A 23,276-nucleotide genomic window follows, 5' to 3' on the forward strand; every position below is an offset into this window, starting at 1 on the left:
AGGTGCAGTTGCTACGGTAGCGTTGCTGTTTCTACTGCTTCTTCGCGAAAGTGACACGCTAATTCCGCCACACTTTCTCCAACGCAGCGGCAGCCGCCCTAACAGTGGGGCTTACGGAGACCTCCCCTGAGCTCTTCATCCTCCTTGCTTTTGACGGTAGAAGAACGCAGGATATGAAGACGGACAGAAGAAACGAACACACACCATGATCCGCTTCGTAGTGTGCGTTCATTCGTTCGGTCTGTCTTCGCTTCAAGCTTTCCCACACTCCTCGTCCTCCCTGTCGGTTCTGTCTCTCGTTTTCTCGAGCCGCACTTGAAACTGCTCCACGGCGACTCCAGCCGGACACAAGCTGCTTCTTATAAGACACTCTCTGCCGTTTCCAGCAACCCGCCGATTCCGAGACGTGCAGCCATCGTCGCCACATTTAGGCGACTCGGTCGCCCATTTTGTTCGCCTAGCGCGCGCGCGGCGCGTCGTTAGGAGGGCGGAGGAACGGCAGAGCGGAACGTTCTTTCTTTTTTTTTTTCGGCACGCCTCGTTGTAGGCGACGACGACAAGGCGTCCCACTCTCGGCGGTGGCGACGACGCTGTCTTTTTCCGCCCTATATTGCACGCCATGAAGGCAGGCGTGTGTAGCGCCACGCGCCAGCGACACCTCCTTCGTAAGCTATTTTCGAGGCCGCTTAAGGCTGCGCTTCTTCTCCTTGTCCTTCTTTTCTTTCTTTACATATTTCTTTCTTTCATTCTTTCTCTTTTTTGTCAGTTTGTCTCCCCCTCTCTCTCTTTTATAACCTCCCTTTATAAGGGAGGTTATAAAACGGAAGCGATGTCCGTTGCATAGCCGTGTAATGGATCCACGTTCTGTCAGAGCACAAATATAACGGCGCCCATGGAGTTCACCGTTCACGCGCTGCCCTTACAAAAATGAATTTATACAGTCTGTAGATTACACAGACATTTAGTCGACCACTTTGTCTTTTTAGAAACTTGTCGTCTTGATTACATAATGCCTATAAAGTGTCTATAAAAAAGTATTTAGCAACGTGTATTTTATTTGGTTTGCTGCCATCTGTAGGTATGTGGAGAGTTCGTTTTACAAGAAGTCGGTAAATATAAGTCGAAAAAATATCAGATTTTCCTTCTTATAAACTCATCCTGACGATATTATGGCTATATGCTGTCTATAGACCGAATGAATTAACAAGTGTACTTTCCTTATTCTGTTGCGGCCTTGTAGATTCCTTAACGTCTATTTCGCAGAAAGTAAATGAATACTATAGTCTACAAAGTATCTCTGGAGCCCCACAAGCCGACGCACTCCTTATGTACAAGTTATATAGAAATGCAAGTTATAGAACGAAGACTACCATAAAGATTCTAAGGCGGTTGTCTGCACGCCAGAAAGCACCTATATATCAGCTGAGAAACATATCTGTGCTGAGGATAGTAAATATAACACTAAGAGGTCACGTATTACAATGGCCCCTTTTGATATAAGCCTTAATACTTCTGCGCAGTTGTTCTCTATGAAATACCTAAGTATGCGCGCACTATAGTCGGTTTATAGCATGTTCATGCGAAACACATAATTTCTTTAAGCATGGGTGACTCGCAGAGATGCTTCTTCAGTGAGCAGCAATTCTGGACCTTCCTCGCATGTCAGATTTCAGTTGACTTTATGCTAAACGCTTACGCGCCATCAAGCCGTAATGTTACTTGAAAGAGAAAACAAGAAATCAGCGTAAGATTCTGCCAAGTACTCGAAGTTGCGACGTGCCATCTTGGTGTAACGGGGCGTTTAATAGCACGTTCTGACTCAAAAAGACAAAGTCCCAAACTAAGCCTCGCGCAACAAACTTCCCCCAGTTACATCGAAAATACCTGTCGCTCCTGCCATGCATGGATGACTCTTTCTGTGCAGTCAACTCATCGAAACGCCCCGCGGGCGAAGGCCACCGGGACCACGCGACACCCACGGCCCAGTTTACGCAGCCGGTCGTTACAGATTCCTCGCCCTTCAAAGACGACTCCTTGTGCCGCTCTCCGGGCGTCTCGCCTCCGACTACTCGCAAATGTTGGCGTTGGCGGCGCTCCGTTGCTTAGGCATTCCGCAGTCGTTGTGCGCATGGGCGCGTGAGTTCGGAAACTGTTCCGAGTAGTCAGAGAGTTCTCTAAGTGTCAAGGTTGTTGCCGCTTCGGGTGTGCTCTCCAGCGCGAACAAGTAAAGGCATAATCAGAGAACGCCACGTGCTGCAGTTTTCGGCTAAATCTACTGTTGTACTAGAGCACGGAGACGGCTTCGTGAGGCGCGAAGAGGCTTTTGGACGAAAGCTGCAAGTATTTGCTCGGCACGTACAGTGACGGATACGCACGGGCCTGTTCGTACGTACTCGCATAACGCACCACAAACACTCGTCTTTTAGAAGCTGGTCGTAGTGACTGGTCGTATCCGTTGATTCGTAGCTTCTGTTGCGTTGACTTTTGAATAATTTGGCTATTTAGGTGGTAAAAGAAAGGCCTTAGACACGTCTTACGACAAGTAACAGTTGACACCGTTAACCAAAGTGGGGTGTACATTATCGATTACGCCTCTTTCATGGCGGCTGATAGCTCAAGTAGGACGCCAGAACTTGAAAAAAGGAAACATTCATTGCGCCGCAGCAGCCGCTGCTTTAGAATATGCATGCGTTTCGAGTATGTACAACCTTTGTTGAAAGTGCGCAGGCTACTCCGCGCGAACGTCCAATATGTTGTTCGGCTGTGTGGTGCAGTTCCCGTGGTGCTATTGATACCCCCGACCTATATGGATGCTGGGTGCGAGGGCTCTTTTCATCTCCCAGGGCGCTGGAACTTACAGCGCACCATGGGAACTCCATTAGGAGCGTGTAGTCAGCCTGGCGGTTGCACGCAACGTATCCCGTATACTTTTGGCGATGAGCGTACACGTAGTCAACCACAAATAGTTTACTTATCACAGTATCTTAGAAAACGTTGACTTTCGGAGCAGCCTGCAAAACAGTAGTCAGTAAAACCGCACATCACAATATTGTTCGCATATTCCAGTAGAGGCTAGAAATGCGAATACCAGACTGCGTTGTGAGGCTGCTGGGATATTCAGCTTTTTTGTCAGATCTCGTGGTCTTCTGTGGTCTTTAGTGGTGTTTTGTGGTTGGCTGTACATACACACCGGAGTATCATACGCCACACGTTCTACCACAGAACGAAGCATAGCAGTTGAGCCCTGTTATTAAACCATCACGCTGTTATTGTATCCTTCCGCTAAATTGGCACAGGAAGGAAGAGAGAGAGAGGAATGGCGGTGTAAGCCACCGGTAAACTGAAATTGTGAAACATGCTTACGAAAGTTCATTCTCACGCCGCGAATGCGTAATTGCACTATAGCGTAATTGCGTTCAGACCAATTTTCTTCCGGAAGTGAGTGTAAGCGTAGCTCCCCTCAGTTCCGGCTGTCGTGTTGCCGATCTCATGACGACGCCCCCCCCCCCCTAGAAATGCCTCTAAAATACCTATTACGAATGCATGATGGGGTAGGGGAGCAAAATAAGAAAGAGCGAACAAAAAAATGCCTAGGAAATTAGGTCTGATTCAGCGAGCTACCTCCGCAGCAACAGCAGCAGCAGTTCTCGTGTAAGCGCGATGCCGTAACCGTCGCATAGCAAAAACAAAGCCGGAAAGGAACAGAGACTTGCGTTATTTCACGTGGAGCCACTCTTCCTTTTGTACTTTTTTCCCTTTCTTTTGTTTTTTTCCCTGCTACTTGCGCACCGGCATCGCACGCGTAAACCACGCTGTTCGGGGAGAGGAATGGATGAAACAAAGGCAATGCAAAAAGAACGTAAAATGCGCGCAGGAGGAAACGATGCAAAAGAAAATCGCGGCGTGATGCCTCAGCGCGGCACCGTGGGGAGCCGCCAACGAGCGCCAGATAGTTCCCACGCTTAGCGTGCCTCGCGTAGATTGTGGCCCTCGCGTCGTCGAGTCCTTTTCGGCAACCGTGCAGTCACGCTCGCCGGCCTCGGCGCGCTGCGTGTGATGCCCAGCGCGCGCCGGGAGAGCGCTAACTTCGCTTGGCCGGTTTGATTATGCGTGTGCTGTGCGGACCGCGTGCGGTCGACGCCAGCGGCGGAAACCGGACTCCGCATAGAGCGATGTCTCGAGAGGAAAGCGCGCCGTGTGTGTCTACTGCGGGAAAAAAATGGGTTGGACACGCGCGTATCTTCTCGTGAAGTCGAACAATACTAGGCTCCCTTCTTTGCCTTATAACACGCGGCGAAGAAGGACGGTAAAGGGTTTGGCTGTTTCTACAGAAGCTGGACAGCGGAGGGGGAAGAAGCGGGAATGAATCCTAAAGTGGACACGCATAAACAGCTGTTTACGATGCTTACATTTTGCCATAGTTTCGAAACATCGTGATCATCGTCACTGTCGCCGTCGTCGTTTAAGTCCGCTGCTGGACCAAGGCTTCTCTCACACATTATCGGTTACCTCTGTTCCGTATCAGCCGAACTCATCCTTTGACTACAAAATTCCTGGTCTAATCTCTTCATCTGATCCTTTGCGGCCCTCCACGGCTGTTCCTTCCCGTAGCGTTGCCGTATTATAGGCAACCGATTATATATATGCATTGCATGGCCTGCCCAACCCCACGTTTCCTCCTGAGACGTCTCCATAATACATTTCACATCTGTTACATGCTCGGGCCGTGAAACGCTACGATTATCATTTCTGTTCGATCGCTTCGTGCTCGCCCGTTGCCTTTATTTGGAGTTCCTTTGCTATCTGCAATCACAAAATATTTATCGTAAGGACAATCAATATTTTCGAAACGTTCAAATCCATTCTCCACGTGATCATGCCTGGAGCCAGGCTGAGCGCACCTGTAAAACCTCCATGGCTTCCAATCCCATGGATAACGAAAGCGCGTGACCTTTACGATCCTGAGCTTCCGCGCGCCAAACGTGCTACAGAAGCCCTGACGCAAGGCCCAGCGACACATGTCGTCATTTTTCTAGTGGCTTAGAAACGTAAGTCGAAGAGTGTCAGTACTACCTCTCGAACGTATATACGCTCTCTCTCCAGCACCCCCTTAATTTCTGCCTTTGTTACAATGTCCAGTGAAACTTTGTTCGGGGTGCGTTGCACTGACAGGCGTCCAGGACCATCCTAAGAGAAGGATGCTCTTGTACCGTGGTATCATGCGTAGCTGGCTCAGAAAATAACGCGAATGTCGTTGCAATTTCTGAAATAGACTGACTTCGGTGTGGATTTCGAGACACGGTGGGTGCCTCCAGATATCCCCGTATAGTCTTTTCCCACCGTATACCTCCTTCTTTCTTAACTATACGTTTCGACGAGTGCACGCAGCCAAACTGTATCAAAATCGTGTTTGACTGTTTCCGTCCTTTCTTGCAAGAATTTTTCGTCTTTGTTCATGATCGTTGATCTTGACTCACTGGCGTGGTCAGTCCTGCTAGTTTATCAAAACAGACATTCAACTTCTTCTGTAGTTACGAGGGCAGCGCGTGATGAGAACGCTCGACTATAACCTCACTCAAATTTTCTCCGAAACTGCTGCTCAATGACCGTGAACCAAAGAAGCATAGAACTATATATATATATATATATATATATATATATATATATATATATATATATATATATATATATATATATATATATATATATATATATATATATATATATATATATAGGAAGCGTTTTGTTTGTTCGCTCAAAGCTTTCGTAAAAGAAACGGAATTCAAGGCTTTTATTATGCGATGACACGTGGGCCTGGCGCCATGATTGAAATCTCTGTCGTTAAAGGCTGCCTATGTCAGTTTTGTTCACCCTTTCTCATCACCATATCGCCATACAGATCGCCGTCATCGACGTTCGAGATAGACGCTGCGCGTCACGGGACTTAACGGGTCTCATAAATGACCGGCCCTCGTGGCGCGCGACCAACACGCGCCATTCGAGGGGAAAACAAAAATCTAATTCTGGCAGCCGAGACATCACAGCAGCTGCGCGGCGAGTCCGCGTTCCACCGGACGCGTTCTCCTTCTCTTGACACGCGGCGTGCCTACCGGTGCATTCCTTCCTTCCGAACAGGCCGTGCGTCCCTCTTATACGTGACGCAACATGTTGTTGCTATAGCATGCCGAGTGTGAGAAACGTGTGCTGCCTGCCTTGTTTTGGCGGCCGCGAGAGCACGATGCACTCCTTGTCTTACAGAATGTCTCCGCTTGCCGAGTTTCTCACGTCGCGAAGCAACGGCCGCTGCCGCGCGCGCGTGACGATGTTGACGGCCTTATACGCTTACTGCGCAGAATGGCTGAATGACTGGAGCGAACCGTGGACATGGCTTACTGCAGAGCGAGAGAGTGTAGCCGATGCTTGCAGTTGCTCTTTCTTTCTTCTCTTCTGGCATCATCGTCATCATCATCGTCGTCGTCTGGTTACTGTGACGTCATTTAGAGACTGCATTATCTTACAAGGGAGTGAGGCTACTTGATAGAGATGCGCACTTTATAGCGCTCAAGGAAATTATGAAACAGCACTGACTCAACGTGCAACAAACGTTTTATGTATGCTGGTGTGTGTGATAGAGAGAAAGAGAGAGAGAGAGAGAGAGAGAAGAAGAAGAGATGCAGGGAGGTTAACCTATTGCACCTGATTTGCAACCCTACACTGTGGGCAAAAGGAAACGGGGAGGGAGAGGAAAAATAACTCATTTGCGCGGCGCACACACAGACGCTTTACCCGCACAATCAATGGCGGTCACAGAGCTCAGTCATGTTGAAGAAGTGCAGGACCCCACAGTGGACTCACTCACTCACTCACTCACTCACTCACTCACTCACTCACTCACTCACTCACTCACTCACTCACTCACTCACTCACTCACTCACTCACTCACTCACTCACTCACTCACTCACTCACTCACTCACTCACTCACTCACTCACTCACTCACTCACTCACTCACTCACTCACTCACTCACTCACTCGGTCACGCTCCAGTTTCCCTTCCGTCAGCCACCGCATGCAATGACCACTACATCTTATCTTCTTATTTAAACAGCAATGATCCCTTAAAAACCAAGAATAAGTAGTATCTAAAACACCAGCGCCTGGGCTACCTCGACCGCTGGTGACCACGAAGCTTCAGGACATTTGTGCAGCTACGCTATGGCGAACGAAAAAGAAAAGTGCATGGCCGCGTGCTCGAACGATAAAACTCTCTCATAAATCAGGTTGCCTGATAAATCGGGCCGTATACACTGAAACCTTGGCTGCATTTCTGCGTTGCACCACGAATACACGCGCGTGACTGCAGGCGCCGCTGTCTTTTTTTTTGTGTGTGTGTCACGAAGAGGTCAGGCGCATGCGTTTCGATGTTGTCCACGTCGAAGAAGGGCGTCGGCCCTGCATTTGTCCATATCTCACGGTGAGATCGGCATGAATTTGCAAAGACCACTTCATTCCCTGCCTAGTCGAATGCGATCGCTCTCGGAGTTCGCTCGATATCGGAAAAGAGAAAGCGGCAAACGACTTACATAGAGCTGCTTCGGATCCCCGTACTTTCTGCTAAAAAGCGATCACCGCGCGATCGGACGGCGTGGCACAGAAATCTGAACTTTCCTTGCCGACCTTATTATTATTTTTTTTTTTTTTTTTGCTTCGGCACCACTTGAGGGCGTGTTCGCGGCGATTTGAATTATTGCATGTAAATCTGGCGCCTTCGATGTGTAGATCTTGACAGCGACGCGACCTTCGTTTTAGTTCCGGCCTATTTTGGAGTGCAGGTCGCGTGCGCACCTGTTTCGTTCGGCGATTTGTCTCACGCCTGCGACTTTGTAGGCGAGGCCGTTCAGTCGAGCTTCGCGCGGGGGTGCACACTTACGTAAAGCTGGAATATAACGATAACCAAGAGAAAGTATACGGTCACAGAAACTAACGTTCATTTTGTTTTTTCTTGAATGTGAATTGTGTGTGGTGATTGCGATGCTACGAACGCGTCTCATGTACGCCGCTTTGAAAGGAAGGAACCGTTTGCACTTGGTATACGCCTCGACTTGTACGTGCAGTTTTGGCGCCAAGTTTACGAGGGACACCCCTTTAACTTGAGCATATTTCACCGGGTCCCCTCGCGAACATGTCCAGCAATTGTGGACATTGCCCCTTCGGCCATGTGCCGAACTTCACCGCGATACACCATCGTAACTGAACTGGCAACATTCTAAAATATATATACATATGTATTTAAAAATATTGGTCGCATTTCAACAGCTTTCAGGTAGCAACGTCAAGAGTACTCCTTTCGAATAAGATACACATTTGCGGCACTCTGTCGTCGTAAACTTTTCAGCTGCGTTGTACCAGTGTTTTGGTCCGGACAGTAAGCCTGAGGTGAAACGCAAGTTGAACTGCCTATTAAATAATCAGATGCTATATAACGAACGATGTAAGATGGCAGAAATGATGCCGCAGCCGCCTTCGCATCCGTATAAATAAATATTCTCCAGTCTCCCAGGCTTATCGATCCATTGATGCGCAGGTGTAATGCCCACTAAGCCTGTGGCAATGGCCCAATAACCTGAGCGAGAATATTACCGCAGCTCGTTTAATTCACCTTGTATATATTCGCATAGACGTGTTCCATTCAACTTCCCTTCCTGCAAGAAAATGAACCGGTGTGACGCATGACTGTGAATAAATGCGCGTGAGAGTATGTGTGTGCGTGTTTTCTTTAGACGCCGTCTCGGCCGGTCTATCGTTTATCTATTTCTTCCGCCGTCCATCGCTTTCCGATCCGTTTTTCTTCTGCTTTGTTCTTTTTCCCCACTTTCCCATTTTCTTTTTTGGCCACTTGTCGACTCGCTCCTAATACTTCGTCAATTTTATCTCCGTTCACACGAGGTCGCGGAATAACGAGGAAAGTGCCGCGAAAAAAAGAAACTAAATAAATGACGCAAGAAATAATGCACAAGCAGTTCGAAGTAGGCAGGCGCATGCATACGCAATTCTTTTCGTGCGCGTCGAATGCCAACCGGCTTTTAATACCCCGTTCGGCCCGTGTTTTGTTTATCGCTTTCGCGTGCGACTGCCCAGTTTCGGCGCGGCTTTTATGACCGCGAAAAAGGAGCTCTGCTCTATCGATCTCGTGTTAACTGCGGCGGCGGCGGCGGCGGCGGTTCCCCCGTTTTTACCGCGCGTATATTGACATCCGACTGGCCACGTCGCGGCGACGGCGGCTTCCAAGTCGTCCGTTATGTTAGCGCGTCCAGTCTGTCCGCCCTGTCTTGCGAGGCGGGTTGGCTCGGTTGTCTTCCGATATAGTCGACGCGAGAATTTGAGTTGAGAGAGAGAGAGAGAGAGACGCTGGTCAGCGAGAGGCACCCGCGCCCGGTTAGCTGTAGCCAAGGGCAAGCAGTCGCTGCTCGCGTGCCAGAAGGTATGCACACACACGCACTTCGAGCCTACGTCCTTCCGTTTAGCGAGACACTGAGCGCGTGGCATGTATATAAACGATGTGTATGCGTGTATATATGACACTTGACCGTAAATACCGGTGACATTTCCTTATCCTTCGATTGAAAGTAGATGTTTGTTCAGTATGTTGACGTTCTATCAACTAGCCCAAATAAGCACTCTTCAAAGAAGAATAAAAAAAAAAGGAAACTAGAGTTATTAGAGAGAGCGAGGCGGAGAGATAAGCTTTTAGTGGCTGCGGAAAAGTTTGCCTGGCAGCGCGCCTAGAGTGCTGTTCAGTCAGAAAATGATGAAAAAATGCATTCCAAAGATACGACTGTCGACTTCGGAGAGGGGGCGCCTGGTTTTGTTCACGCCCCCATACTTTGCCACTGTGGTGCAAGGACCCTGAATTTCGTAAGTTGCATTTCCGCTCATTGCGTTTACGGTCCCGTTCACTTCATCTTTTGGTTCCCCGAGGTACGGATTACTCAAGAATTGAAGAAATATCGAAGTCACGATTCGGGAAAGTCGGAATGTGAACACTTAATGAAAGAAAGAAAAAGGGTCAACTGTGACTTCTGCCTGTACTGTTCCGCCGTTATCTGCTCCTATTTCCTTACCTACGGGTTCACTCAGAAACCACCCGATCTGCTCACTTCCAAGAATGAATATGACAACCTTATACTATCTAGCCGTCGTGAGAAGATGATATTGTTGCTAGTTCACCAAAGCGCGGCTTCCTTTGGTATCTTTAAGCTGCAATTGTTTACACTTTATGACTAGTTAACTTTCCAGGTCATATGTTTGCCTTGTCAATCTGTCTCGCGTGTGTATCTCTCTCTCTTTTTCCTTTTCTTTCCCCCACCCCTTTTTTTTTTTTCCCCCCAGCCATATGTGCAACATGTCCAAGCGTTACTACGCCCATGTACTCCAGCTGTTTTCGTCTTTATTGCTTTTTTAATGTGTCGACTACACTTCTCACTTCGCCTACGAATCCCCTCTAGTTCAGAATTTTCCTGGAATTTGCAAGCTCCTGGGATAATAGCATGGGCTTGAGTAGATTATGAGAATCGGCATATCATCCAACCCCACGTTTGAGTCTTTGAGTCCTATTACAGGAAATTAATGGCTCCTTTCCTAGCTTCTATAGACAGGTAACTCTGTCTCTGAAAACTGCAGGTCAGTCAGCCATATTGTTGCAATTTTTCAGTTTGTTTTATTGAAAAATATCAGAATGCACGCCTGTAATTAAAGTATGATATAGGAGGAGGCCCCAAGTAAAAACCGCAAGTGGTGCGTCCTATCAATGCGTATGTTTAATACAAAATTATGCATGCCTGCCAAGTTGTATCAGCAATATGGAACTAAACTATGAATGTATATAAGTAAACCACAATATTCGGAGGAAGAAATATATAACGAAAAGAGAAATAAAAACCTTTCATTGACGCGGAAAAAAAAGAAAAGAGGGAAACATATTTCCGCAAGTGTTTAACAGGCAAACGATCCAATAACTTCACAAAAATTGTATGGTCATGAAGATAAGATACACAGAGAATAGTGAAAAAGACGTATGTATACAAGCGGTGAACATGAATAGAACGCAAAATGTACGCAATACAGTTGATTGTTCATTATATTAGCGGCTAATTATATCGTAAAGGTAATCCCTTGTATGAAGCCATTAAAAATTTAAGTTAATTACGTTGCTCTGGATCGGCTGATAGTTCGCAGTGAAATTGCAGAGAGAGAGAGAGAGAGAGAGAGAATGGCTTGTTTGGCATATTGAGTCAACCAAACATGCGGCTCCCAACGCACGAGTTCGTTTCGTCCCTGCCTTTTCCCTGTCTCCTTTCTTTTTCCTTTATTTTTGTGTACTGTAAATTACGAATTTTCCAACAACTTTGCTGGGTGGCTCTCAAAGGAAAAATCTATGACAAACAGCTTTGAATGTGTCTCGAGAGCCACACACGGCAGCACTATTATCGCCACTACTACCGGCACGATGGGCCTACGATTCAATACAAAATACACACCCTATGACACATCAAATTACAATGCGTTTACAGAGAAATAAATACGCTGTCCCACCAGCATGCCCTCAGGCGCAATTATTTTACGTTACAATCTTCCACAAAACCAGTTTCTTTGGATTTTCAGTGATGGCCATCTCATTTTACTGCACACATTCGTATAGTGGTTCTGATGCTTTCCTTCACGTAGCTGACGTGCGGTGAAAGCGGCGTTACATATATTAGAGGAATAGTTGCGTTTTAGTGCCAGAGCAATGGGTGGATCCTAACACTTCCTCCGTGTACAATCGAATTCACATGGTGTATACTGCGTCGTTCAACTATACATGTGTATACATATAACTTGCATATGCTTCATACGTTTCATCCCTCAGGGCAAACATTAAAAAAGTGAGTATATTATATAGTATAACTAATAGCTTATATTGCACATAATGTGCTGTTCAGGGCAAAAGAACACTACCCCCCCCCCCCCCCCCCCCCCGACCACTCCAACATTTCTCAGACTAAAAAGGGACCGTTAATTCTTGCTTATGCCGTACCACAACCGTCTGAATAACATTGTCAAACAGAGACGACATATTTGCAAGCCGTAGCAAAATCTGAGGTCCATACCGTAGGGTGTCCCCTAATTTTGTTCAAGAGGGGTACGTACGACGTGCCGTTGGCTATTTGTGTTGTATTGAAATTTACATTGTGTGTGTTTAATGCGAATCATTTTTTGCCTCGCTCTCGGCACCTTGCGGTGGGTAGGCAGGTTGGTTGGTAGGTAGGTTCCTGTCTCGCCTCACTTTGAAAGAAAATAAAATAATTTGTGGCCATGTGAACATGGAACCTCTGCCGTCGAGCACAGCAGCCGGATGCTCGGAACATTAGGCCACAATCGAACTTTTCTTTTCTCGGTACTACAGTGAAGCAAAGCACTTGCTCTAAACACACAAGTCAATAAGCAGGCAAATTTAAACAGAAATCAAATAAATGAAACCAGCCTAGAGATTCACTACAACACTCCTATATCCCGTGTAATTGAATTATTACTTCTGGAAAGATGTTCGTTGCTCGGGGTGGTTCGGCATGTCTATCTATCATTCTTGCTCTCCAGAGACTATGGAATCCAATAAGAAAGAATGAGGTCGTATGACAAGGTTACCCGCCGTAGTTCCTTAGTGGCTATGGTGTTGTACTGCTAAGCACGAGGTTGCGGGATGAGATCCCGGCCACAGCGGCCGGATTTCGATGGGAGTGAAATGCAAGAACGCACGCGCACTTAGACTTATGTGCACGGTAAAGGACTCGAGGTGGTCCAAATTATTCCGGAGTCCCCCAGTTCGACGTGCCCCATAATCAGATCGTGGTTATGGCCCGTAAAACCCCATAATTTATATTTCTTTTACGGCAAGGTTCGGTTTTTTTGTCAAATCAAAGCATTGGATGGTGACCTGATTAACTTCTAATTCTTTCTTCAATGTTCTCTACAGGACATCCCCCCCCCCCCCCAAAAAAAAAAACATTGCGTTGCAACAGTCAATGAAGCAATGATTTCTGGCTTTTTAGACAATATACAATGTGTGCCCTAGGTAGCAAAGAATCCCTTACTCTTCTGCGACATCTTTACAGGAGGCGTCGAGTTCAAAAAATAAAGTGTTTGCTTCCGGAGAAACACACATTTTCATAACGGGATTTAACACATCAAATAAGCGATGATTACGAAATGTAGAACGCTCTACTGACATGGGAAGGCGTCAATAACGTCCCTAACCAATGTTTTACGACATGAACTAAATAAGTTTACTCTGAAGAAATAAAACTTCATAAACTACTTCCTTTTGGACCCCATACAGAGAACAATTTTGAACAAGGGCGGATGAACGTCACTGCAGTATCCCGCATGGAAACGGATGTGCCGCATCACGAAAGCATAGGAAACGCGAGGCTAACTGTCACATAACCAAATGTGCAAGGCCGACATCCACCCATGGTCTTGGCTTGTAGCGCGAAGTGAACACGGACACAGAAAGGCGCTCGTCCTGTCTGCTCCTTTCTGTGTCCGTGTTCACTTCGCGCTACAAGCCAAGACCATGTTACCGTACCAACTCGCCCAACTGTCTATCCTTTTGCACGACATCCACCCCTTTCAAGTGGGAGAAGTGAGTTATCGCGTCGCATTTGCTCCCAAAAGGCGGGCGAAGATTCTGTGGAATAGTTGAATATTATTTCGCGCACAGCGGATGACTTGACGCGCATACATCAATTTGCTAGTAAAAAAATTATTGCAGACTGTTTCTCTCGCAAAAAAAAAAAAAAAAAAAAACAATTCTCTTCCATCCCCAGGCCTCCGATAACTTGTAAATTTATCCCCCTTATCGGGAATGCTTTCTCCAAATCAACTTTGATGAGAGCGACCTGGTGAAAGCTATACCTGACACACGCTCAAGAATAAAACGAGCAATCTCACTCTTGCTTCTCTTGTTCCAAAGCCAGCCAGCTCGTTGAAACACTCGACACGTGCGCTCCGTGACGCTTGGTTGTCTTGTTTCCTAGCGAGAGCTCGCGCTTTCAGGCGCGGTGTTGGACTGCACTCTCTCCGGGACCGGCCCACTTTGCCCACTACTTTTCTCGTAGCCGGCTTGCGCTGCGTAGTAACTGCGACGTTGTACTGACTTAATGATCGTCCAAGTTAATCGAGTATTACTATTTCTTCACCGGATTAGAAATGCCGCCGTCGTTTTTAACATACACCACATGATATAGCCATATATACGTACGATCTCTAATTCAGTAAAATTTGTTTGAATAAAGATCGCTTACATTGATATCGATGAGCAGAACTTTTGTTGTATCAGGTCTCCGCTGAAACAAGCACCCCTCCAGTGCTTTAGTAAATATTTCTTTCTTTCTATTTTAAGCGATCCTAATGTCTTGCAGCCAGACAATGCCATTCCGCATATATAACGGCGAAATCCTGCAGGAGAAAAAAAAAAATGCAGTGATCGTCGGACGCTTACTTACGCCGTCACCAGCTTAACAGCTTTCGATCTGGCGGGCGTGCGAGATTCACTTACGACGTTTGCGAAGCGCAGTGAGGTTCTGAGCGCTCGCACACGAGCGGCGTCAAGAATAATAGAAAGAAGAACGCCTCGACGCTAACAATAAAACCAGACAGAGACAATTGCCGCACGGTCTAAAGCGACGACTCCCCCCCCCCCCCTCCCTTCGAGTGATCCCTCTGTTCTGCGGCTGCATTTCCGCATTGGAGCCCGCGTCGAAAGAGATCCGCGTCAACTCCGTGTCACGGTTGATGGGATTCCCGCAGAGCATCACGAAGGATCAAGAAGGTGCCGGCGATTTTTAAAGGAGTTGAAAAGGACCCCCACTGAAAAACCGGTAACGCGTACACATTCCTTTGTTAGGATTGTAAGCGCGTCGACTGTCGTTGCTGATCGAGAGGGGGCCAGCATGCGGGCAGGCAGGCACTTCCGCTAGCGGTGATGCCGAGGAAATGCGGACGGGGGAAGGTGATGGACGCGGTATCAACTGTCATGACGGCGAGACAGCGTCACAGTTATGCGCGTTCTTTGTCTAATGAAAGAGTGGGACGAGTGGCTCGACCTCTTGCATTTGTGACTCGATTCACGGAAGAGTATATATGTTCAGGGCAACTCCTTCCCGCAGTTCTGACCTCCTTGCAGGAAACGACTTGAACAATACTTCTAATTTCTGACCGTTTCCGTCGTTGTCCTTCTCTCGTCGCTTTTGTTTTTTTTTTTCTTTTTCTCTATATGGCTGCGAAACTACCCCTTAAGTAAATTTACACTCTGGCGGTTCGAACCAGCCTTTCCTACAATAATTGTTATACAGGGAACTCTGGTGGTGGTTTATACGCGAGCTGCGAATATATGACGGCTAGGCCAACATGATAATGAAGGGTAGTACATGGGAATTGCCTAAACTTCGTCCTTTTAGCTTCAAACGCGTTTGTGACATTGCAAAACGGTCATTCGGAACAAAATGTTGCGCTAGGTACTCGACAATCAGCGATGATTGCAAGTGGGCTCAGTGTCTTATTGCCTTCGGTGCGTCTAGAAAAATATGATTCGCGCGAAATTTTTAAAGACATAGCGTTATATATAACGCCACAAGAATGCGTGAAGCTACAGACACGTAGTATGTATAAATACTTCTACTGCAAGTAATTTTCAGGGTATAGCGTATGACAATAGAAGCACAAGTTCCCTTCGGGAATTTGTATAGAAAATTGCGTGGTTGTAAGCTCACAAAACGGCGCAAGGTGTGGTGCGATTTCCTTCCAGTAAATTTAACCACGTCCAGCTCAGTGCGCCCAGTGCACTGACGCCTTCCATCTCAGTGGGTACGCGTGCGCTGCCGCTCGCGAATCGAACCTATGACCTAGCCTGTGCTGCATGGCAGACTGTCATTGAGCGTGAGTCAACGCAGCAGAACAATCAGAAGGGGCTAAAGGTTTTTCCAGCGTACGCAACGGGGCCCTAGCAGACACGCGAAGCAAAAATTCCGCGCCTAGCATCTACAAATCTAGGCGCGGAAGATGTACCGTAGTAGAGCAAGCTCACCAATTTCGTTCTGTGATGTTGTTTATCAAACGAGTTGTTCTGTACTGCGTTCTTTACTTACCCTGGGATGTTGTTCGACTGTCCTCTTTTTTAATACCGACGCATTCTGTCGGACAGAGCGATGCGATGCCTGTGACAAAACGCTGGTACAGCGGCACAGACGTCGATGCTGGCGACTCCTATAAACAAAACCAAGCTGCGGGAGGAATGTGTCGTGGTCGGCACGATCCACAGCCTGCTTAAACGTGGTGTTCCTGGAAGCGCGTCCTATAGGACTCCCGTGGCAGTGTTGGCCGAAACGTCTCCGTCAGCGCCTCGTACATCCGTGCGGCGGTCGCGAACCACTGCGGTGGACATGGACATATATACTGCAGCTGTCGTTTACTCAAATAGTGGCGGGGCCCCGATTTATGACTGCGAGTGTGTGCCACCGACTACGACACTGTCGAGCGTCATGGCTCGGCGACTACAGTGGTGCTACGTCACGAGGTCTTGAGGCGTTCCTTTATACCGTGCCCTGACGGGGAAACAATGACTCCTTCTCGAAACAGCCGTGAACGAACTGCAAAGACACTGCGCACCGGTGGTTTTTATACAGAACTTTGGAGAGGCCCGGGGGGGGGGGGGGGGTGATGCCGGAACGTGCCGAATGCGCATCGTGCAATAAACCAACTGCATTTATCCCAGTTTACGTAAGTCTCCTCTCGTTAACGCTGTATAAGAGCCGGCTCTCTCAGTAGCTGTCTACGCTGGAGAAAGGGCCTCCCGAACATCACTTACTTCACCTAACTTTTCCTATAGAATGACATTATATTTTGGGATTGAAATGTGATACCTCATATGATTGCGGAAGCTTGTTACGACGATGACGACGATGGCGAGGTTATGATGAGCTGATAAGGATCGGGACGACGATGCTGATGATGTGAATGTAAGTAACGGAAGGTAGGTAGGGTAACCGGAACAGCGAACGTTTGGCTATCCTGACTACTTGAAGGGGTATACTGCGCACATGGAAGTGCCACGTAGACGGAGGCGATCACGCAGGCCCGCTAAACTTACAAGATGCGATAGCACCTTCAGAGCCTTGTGTGCCCGTGAACAATGACGTTCCAGACTCTATTCCAGAATGACTCTATTCCAGAAACTTGCATATAGCCATATACCTGCTTTTGTTCCTGCCATCTGGTTTGCGGCAAAAATATTGTCTGAGGGACACATTTAAAGATGAATTTACACATGAAGAATGGCACTGCATGCCTAGATATATACCGTTACACTTAGCTTGCGAGTCTATGTTTTTGTGATTGCAGTCGTTATTCATCGGACAGATATCTGTAATAGGCCGCGCGACACTTGCACTTCGACTCAAGTTTGAAACTGTGGGACGTCCTTGGCCCACGGAGAAACACACACTGCTTGTACACTACGACCAATGAAAACACTTGTGATATTCTTGAAGAACTACAGGACCTAATTAGACTTTATGAACAGTTTGAAAGCGTGTGCACGTTGGTGTGTGGGCATGCGCCGTCTTTGTGTTTGTGTGATCGCTGTGCACATATGTCATATTTCTCACCAAAAACCTGGCGCAGCAAGCCAGGCCATCAGCCATGGCAAACCTTTCCAGCTTTCCATTAAAGACCGCCTCTCTCTCTCTCTCTCTCTCTCTCTCTCTCTCTCTCTCCTATGGTAACACACAAACTGTAGCGAGCGCTTGTCGCGAGTCGCGTCCGAGAGGCGTCGCTGCTTGACTTGTCCGCTCGTTGCCGGACGCACGAAACAAGGCTCCCCGCTGCGGCGGCGCTGTGGGCCGAGTCACAGCGACCACCTTATCGCCAGCGACCGGTCGGAGACGCAGATTGCCCAAATTGAACTTTCCCGGAACCGAGCGAGAGGTTTTCTTTTGGAGAGTTTCCTGGTGACCTGGGCAGAACAAAAGATCAACATTTTGGAGCGCGCTGACGCATTCTTGGCTTAGCGACGCCTGCTTTTCGACCGTGGGAGCGAGCGTCGCAATTTTTTTTCGTTGCTTGCCGTCTGCCTCTTATGTCGCGAGAGAGATAGTCCTAACCACTCGAAACCTGCGTTCGGGGCTGATTGCCCAAATGCACGTCGCTTGTGGGCCGCATTTTGTTAAGTGCTCGTGTCATTTACAGAGTGCATGTTTGACAGTAACAAGCACACGCACACGCGCGTACAGGCACAGACACAGACACACGTGTGCACACACACTAAACCGAAAGAAGCACGCAATGGTGCTTAGGCGAAAAAAGAAAAGATAAGCTTCGCTTTAAAATGTTCCTGAATTAAGCCTGTTGCGTGACGCAGACATTTAGTTCCCGCGGACAGCCTTTGATCCCATATCGATGACCCGGCTCCTGCTTCGTAAATCACGTGTATCGAATAAAAGACGCGCGTAGCGCTCAACTATGAAGCTCGCGAACGCTCATGACTATTATTGTCATCAATATTTTACGACGTGTGAAGTGCATACATAGAAGCTTCACAGCTAGCCAACAACGATGTTCCATCACTAGGGACTGCGTACACATAGGGCAAATATTTGATGACTCATAGCATTTGGTAGGTAGACAACTTTATTGTCGTAGAGTGCACAGTATTGGATCATTACCTCGAATGGACCCCAGAATTATTTCGTTAAATCGAGAATTTCATTAAATAAAACACGGCTAGAGCACTCATGCGAATAACGTTATGTTTCTCCAAGAGCAAGAAAAGATGAAGTCGCCTTTGTATGGACTTATCGTATACAGTGTGCTCTTTGAGCGTGTCTGGTGTGGTTTCACTAGAGTGCCAAAGGCCAATGCCGAGCCTCGCCTGACTTTAAATGTGGTATACCCAATTTCTCTCGCACGAGACGTTTACTTCGTTACTTCGAAGTTTTCGAAGCATTAGGCTCTCCGAATATGTGTTAAGTTATCCTAGTCGCTTGCTTAAACTGAAAGTTTGTAAAATTGGATGCCGTTGAAGCGATGTTTGGCTGTATACGTTATCCTCTGTGAAAGAAAAGGGAGACAAGGAGGTTTGACATGCAAACATAATTTTATCCTGTATTTGCAGAGTTAGGGAGAAAAACATTTATTTACAGAAAGGCAGATAAGTAAGTATTTGCACTTGGAACAGAACAAAGTTGGCGGTTCGGTGCCAGGTAAAATGTTTAGTGTCAATTTGTGCCAAATGGTTGCCGACTCCTACCCCCTCTCCCTTTATTTTTTTCCCTAAGTATCACATGTGATTTCCTTCCTTTCACAGAAGTCGTCAAGCTCTAATGGGCATATTGTAGTGTGGTTTCACAACGTGTTAGCCGAGGTGCCATTAAAGTTGAGAGAAATGCAATTAGATGAGCCCCCTACCATATCACTCATTCACTGAAGCTCAAGAAAGAGGCGCAGCACCTCGCGGCCAGCAGAAGAAAGAAAGTCCCACTTTGTTTCGACTCTGCTGCACAGAAGGAATACGGTTAAAGGTGAATGGCGAATGACTAATTACCGTTTCTCAAACGTTTGGTTCTGCGGAGATTTCGTCCGGCAACAACTTTGCAGGTAGTATATACAATAAAAAATAAAGCTACATTAGCGTGAATTCGTCGGATTAAGCCGTCACTGTAAACATGCGTTTCCTTTTTCGATCACTTTTGTCACTGAGCAAACAATATCTAGCCGTAGAAAAAAACTTCGCGAGATCGCTGTCTTCTAAAAATTAAATTATGGGGTTTTACGTGCCAAAACCACTTTCTGATTATGAGGCACGCCGTAGTCGGGGACTCCGGAAATTTGGACCACCTGGGGATCTTTAACGTGCACATAAATCTAAGTACACGGGTGTTTTCGCATTTCGCCCCCATCGAAATGCGGCCGCCGTGGCCGGGATTCGATCCCGCGACCCCGTGCTCAGCAGCCCAACACCATAGCCACTGAGCAACCACGGCGGGTATCGCTGTCTTCTGTGCACAGTGGACGTGGTTCTAAAAGTAGTTTTAAAACTAATATATTTCTTTGGCTCTTTCGGACGGTTTCGTGGTTAGTCGGTGGTCGATGGTCGTTCAACGGTCGGTTGTCGGACTCGGCAAGGGAAACAGTCGTTCTCTAACTCTCTCGCCCTCTCTCTCTCTATCGTTCGCTCGACCGTTCGTGCATATTTTTTTTTTTTTCATTCGGGTTATTCGCTTATATAGACAATCATCATCGGTGGTTCTTGCGCAATTATTTCGCGTCCCGTATTTCAGATGCGAAAACAGGCCTACGCGTTGTGGTCGCCGACGTTTTTTGGACAGTCTAGCATCATTTCTCTCTAAGAAAGAAAGAAAAAAGAACAGAGAGGGAAACCTGCCTTCTACTTATTCGTGAGGAGGTGTCAGTGGTCGGAATACAAACAATGGCGTCCTCGAAAGTGGAATCATGCATTCCTTCACTATGGAGGAGACGTGCCTTTCTACGCGACGCGCGTTCGATACAGCACGTCGTCTTATCAATCCAATCTGTACGTGATACAATTGCTAAATCATTCGGCTTTGTGCTGTGGACCGGCTACTGAACCTTTCCGCGTAAGCTCACAGCGAAACCCCCGTCGTCCCCTCCGTCGACACCTGCAATTGCCATATACGCGATGCATATCACGCAGCCATTTCGAACACGCGACTCGTTTGGGGCCACCATCGGCGGAAAGATGGAATACTGAAAGCAGGTCATGCATTGCGTATAACACGCTACTTGCTTTGCAGAGACGCTAGAGAGGCATATAAAGGCGAGCTGTATTCTAGTAAACTACACTTCTGCGATAGCGAAACGGCCGCTACACTTGCCGTGAAAGGAAGCTCGGTGAACCAGTAAAAACGCACATACAAAAGACGGGTGGCAACTCCTTCAGGCTCTCTCAACGGCTCAGCGCGACGTCGTAGATTTCTGTGACAGCGTCTCTACTGCAGCGTAGTTTTATTGTTTACGAGTAAAGGACTACACTGTATCTATAAAGGAACCACAGAATCGAACTATACATTCAGGTACTTTTCTTGAACCGAAACATATGGAGCTAAAAAAAAAAAAAAAAAGAGAGAGCTGCAAAATTTGTGGCGTCGCGCTGACGTGTGCCGCCGCGGACCTTACAGGCGCGAAGTTCCAGAGAGACAGCTTTGGCTTTCGTTGCATTTGCTACAGTAAGCAAGATTTTACCGTCAAACTGTTTAAAATGTGGTTCGAAGAAGCTGTTTTACCAGCCTCAACCAATTTAATATTTCTTTTCTCCTTTTTTCTGCCTTAGCTCTTTAGTGTGGCTCTTAGCTGGCGGAGCAGGGTTGACCCGCTCCGCTCCACTTCCATCAGACATTGATGGAAGTGGCTAAGTGACTTTATTATGGAGAGCAACAGCGGCCAGTGAGAGGAGAGACTTTCCTGCGGCCCGCACAGCTGTCCCACGGCTTGAACAAAGGCCGCATCGAGCCGGAGGACGAAGAGAAAGTCGTATCCCTGCGCTCGCCGAGCTCGTTATGAGGCGCGCGTTCGGCTTTACTGCTGTGTCCGCGATGCCGGAGAGAGAGAGAGAGAGGCTGGTCGCCGATGTACGGATCATGGGCTAGATGGAAGAGGCACGATGCTGTTTTATGCGCATCACTTATCGGTTCGCTATCGCGTGGAATATTGCCTACTGGGTTTGGGAGCTGCCAGAACCCGACCGTGGATGAGGCACTAGCAAGCAAACAAACGAATTATCGAGGGAACAAATACAAATCGGAAGAGAGAATTTGGAATTGCTTGTCTCGAAATAGCTTCCCAGCCCATACAGGGTCACGGTCTGCGCGGTTGGTGTCGTGGGCGCGCTCTGTTTATTTTGGCGCGCGTCCGAGTACTACTATATGACAGCAAGCAGGGATGCGGGTCTATCGATTGGCAACTGTGTGTTTTGGCCTTGAGGTTCTCCTTTATCAATTATCCGTTGCAGCTTTCTTTCGCCTGTGCGTCAACTACTATGCTGGCTGAAGAAAGTAATTTCTGTGGATATAAAATGAACAGAAAATAAACGCATTTTGGTGCCATAACAATGTATGCGCCGGCAAAGTTTGACTCAATGAAATAAAAGGCGATAATGAGCTATTACTAAACCTTTGTCTTTATTCTTCGATTTTATTAAATATTTTTCCAGTGGTAGCTTGCACGTTCTTTTCCACCTTATACACCATGCAAGAAGCTGATATTGTCGTGTTGTCATGAAAACGACATTCAATGCAGCAACGAAAGGAAGAAAATACCGGATATTAAACACGAGCCGGCACAGCGGAAATTAGGGGACACGCTCCGCTGATGTCGGTGTTGTCATTTTCTTACGGCTGTCAGGCCAGACCAGCTAACGCAGTTTTTGGACCACTTAAGGCGCCTCTTTCTAAGTGGCCCTCTGGAATTGCCAGGATTGCACGATTACATACGTAGCTGCGATGTGGCGTGCCGGACGCCACCGAAGAAATCGGAAAGAAACAACATTTCGTGCGATGCATGCTGAAGCAGACAGGGGGAGGGCAGAAAGGAAGGAAAGGCCGGTAGGTCAAGTAAATGCATGCTGAAAAAGTTTGCGCGGATACACCAGGACAATGCCGAGAAAAGACAAGGACGAGCGCTAACTCACGGCTGAAGTTTATTCCAAACGGCCGCATTGTCCTCGTGCCTCCGTGCAAACTTTTTCAGCATGCATTTCAACCAACTAGCCCAACCAACTGCTCTCCTAAGGTCAAGTATATATAAACTTTCTCCCGTTTGCTACCCTGCATGCGGGGAGGGGATGGAGAAGTGTGAGAGAGAGAGAGGAGAGAGAAAGGGAGAGAGGGAAGACATGCGTCTAGATGATCCGCACGCACTGTACAAGGTGCAGCGTACCTGCCATCGGGTGCTCAGTACTAGAGCGCTCTGGTCGTATACCTATACAAAAATAATAATAAAAAAAAGCTTTAAGTGCATTTTTGTCGTTCGGCGCCGGAAGTGGTTATGTATTTATAAACGATGGCGTCGAGGTCAGGACGTGGGCAACCACGTGCGCTGCACCGGAGGCAGCGAACGTGACCGCGTCCCTGAATGTGTGTACAACTGCCGCGACCTATAGCTGTGCCCTGTCGAGTGTGCGACGCGGACATTTGTGGCCCGGGATGT

General features: G+C 47.5%; 1 protein-coding gene and 1 long non-coding RNA gene across 3 annotated transcripts in view; one reads left to right on the forward strand and one right to left on the reverse strand.

The window, feature by feature from the left end:
* LOC126522754 (uncharacterized) overlaps nt 1-23,276 on the forward strand; it is a 690,505-nt gene that overhangs the window by 30,200 nt on the left and 637,029 nt on the right. The gene's annotated exons all lie outside the window — the stretch shown is intronic.
* LOC129382501 (uncharacterized) overlaps nt 1-23,276 on the reverse strand; it is a 51,461-nt gene that overhangs the window by 20,218 nt on the left and 7,967 nt on the right. The window contains exon 2 of one of the 2 annotated variants that reach the window (XR_008610595.1): nt 14,342-14,495. The exons of the other annotated variant lie outside the window; for it this stretch is intronic. This is a non-coding gene — a long non-coding RNA (uncharacterized lncRNA). The remainder of the gene's footprint in view (nt 1-14,341; nt 14,496-23,276) is intronic. 2 annotated transcript variants of the gene reach the window in all.

The sequence above is a fragment of the Dermacentor andersoni genome, chromosome 6 (genome assembly GCF_023375885.2).
Source record: "Dermacentor andersoni chromosome 6, qqDerAnde1_hic_scaffold, whole genome shotgun sequence".
Taxonomy (NCBI): Eukaryota; Metazoa; Arthropoda; class Arachnida; order Ixodida; family Ixodidae; genus Dermacentor; species Dermacentor andersoni.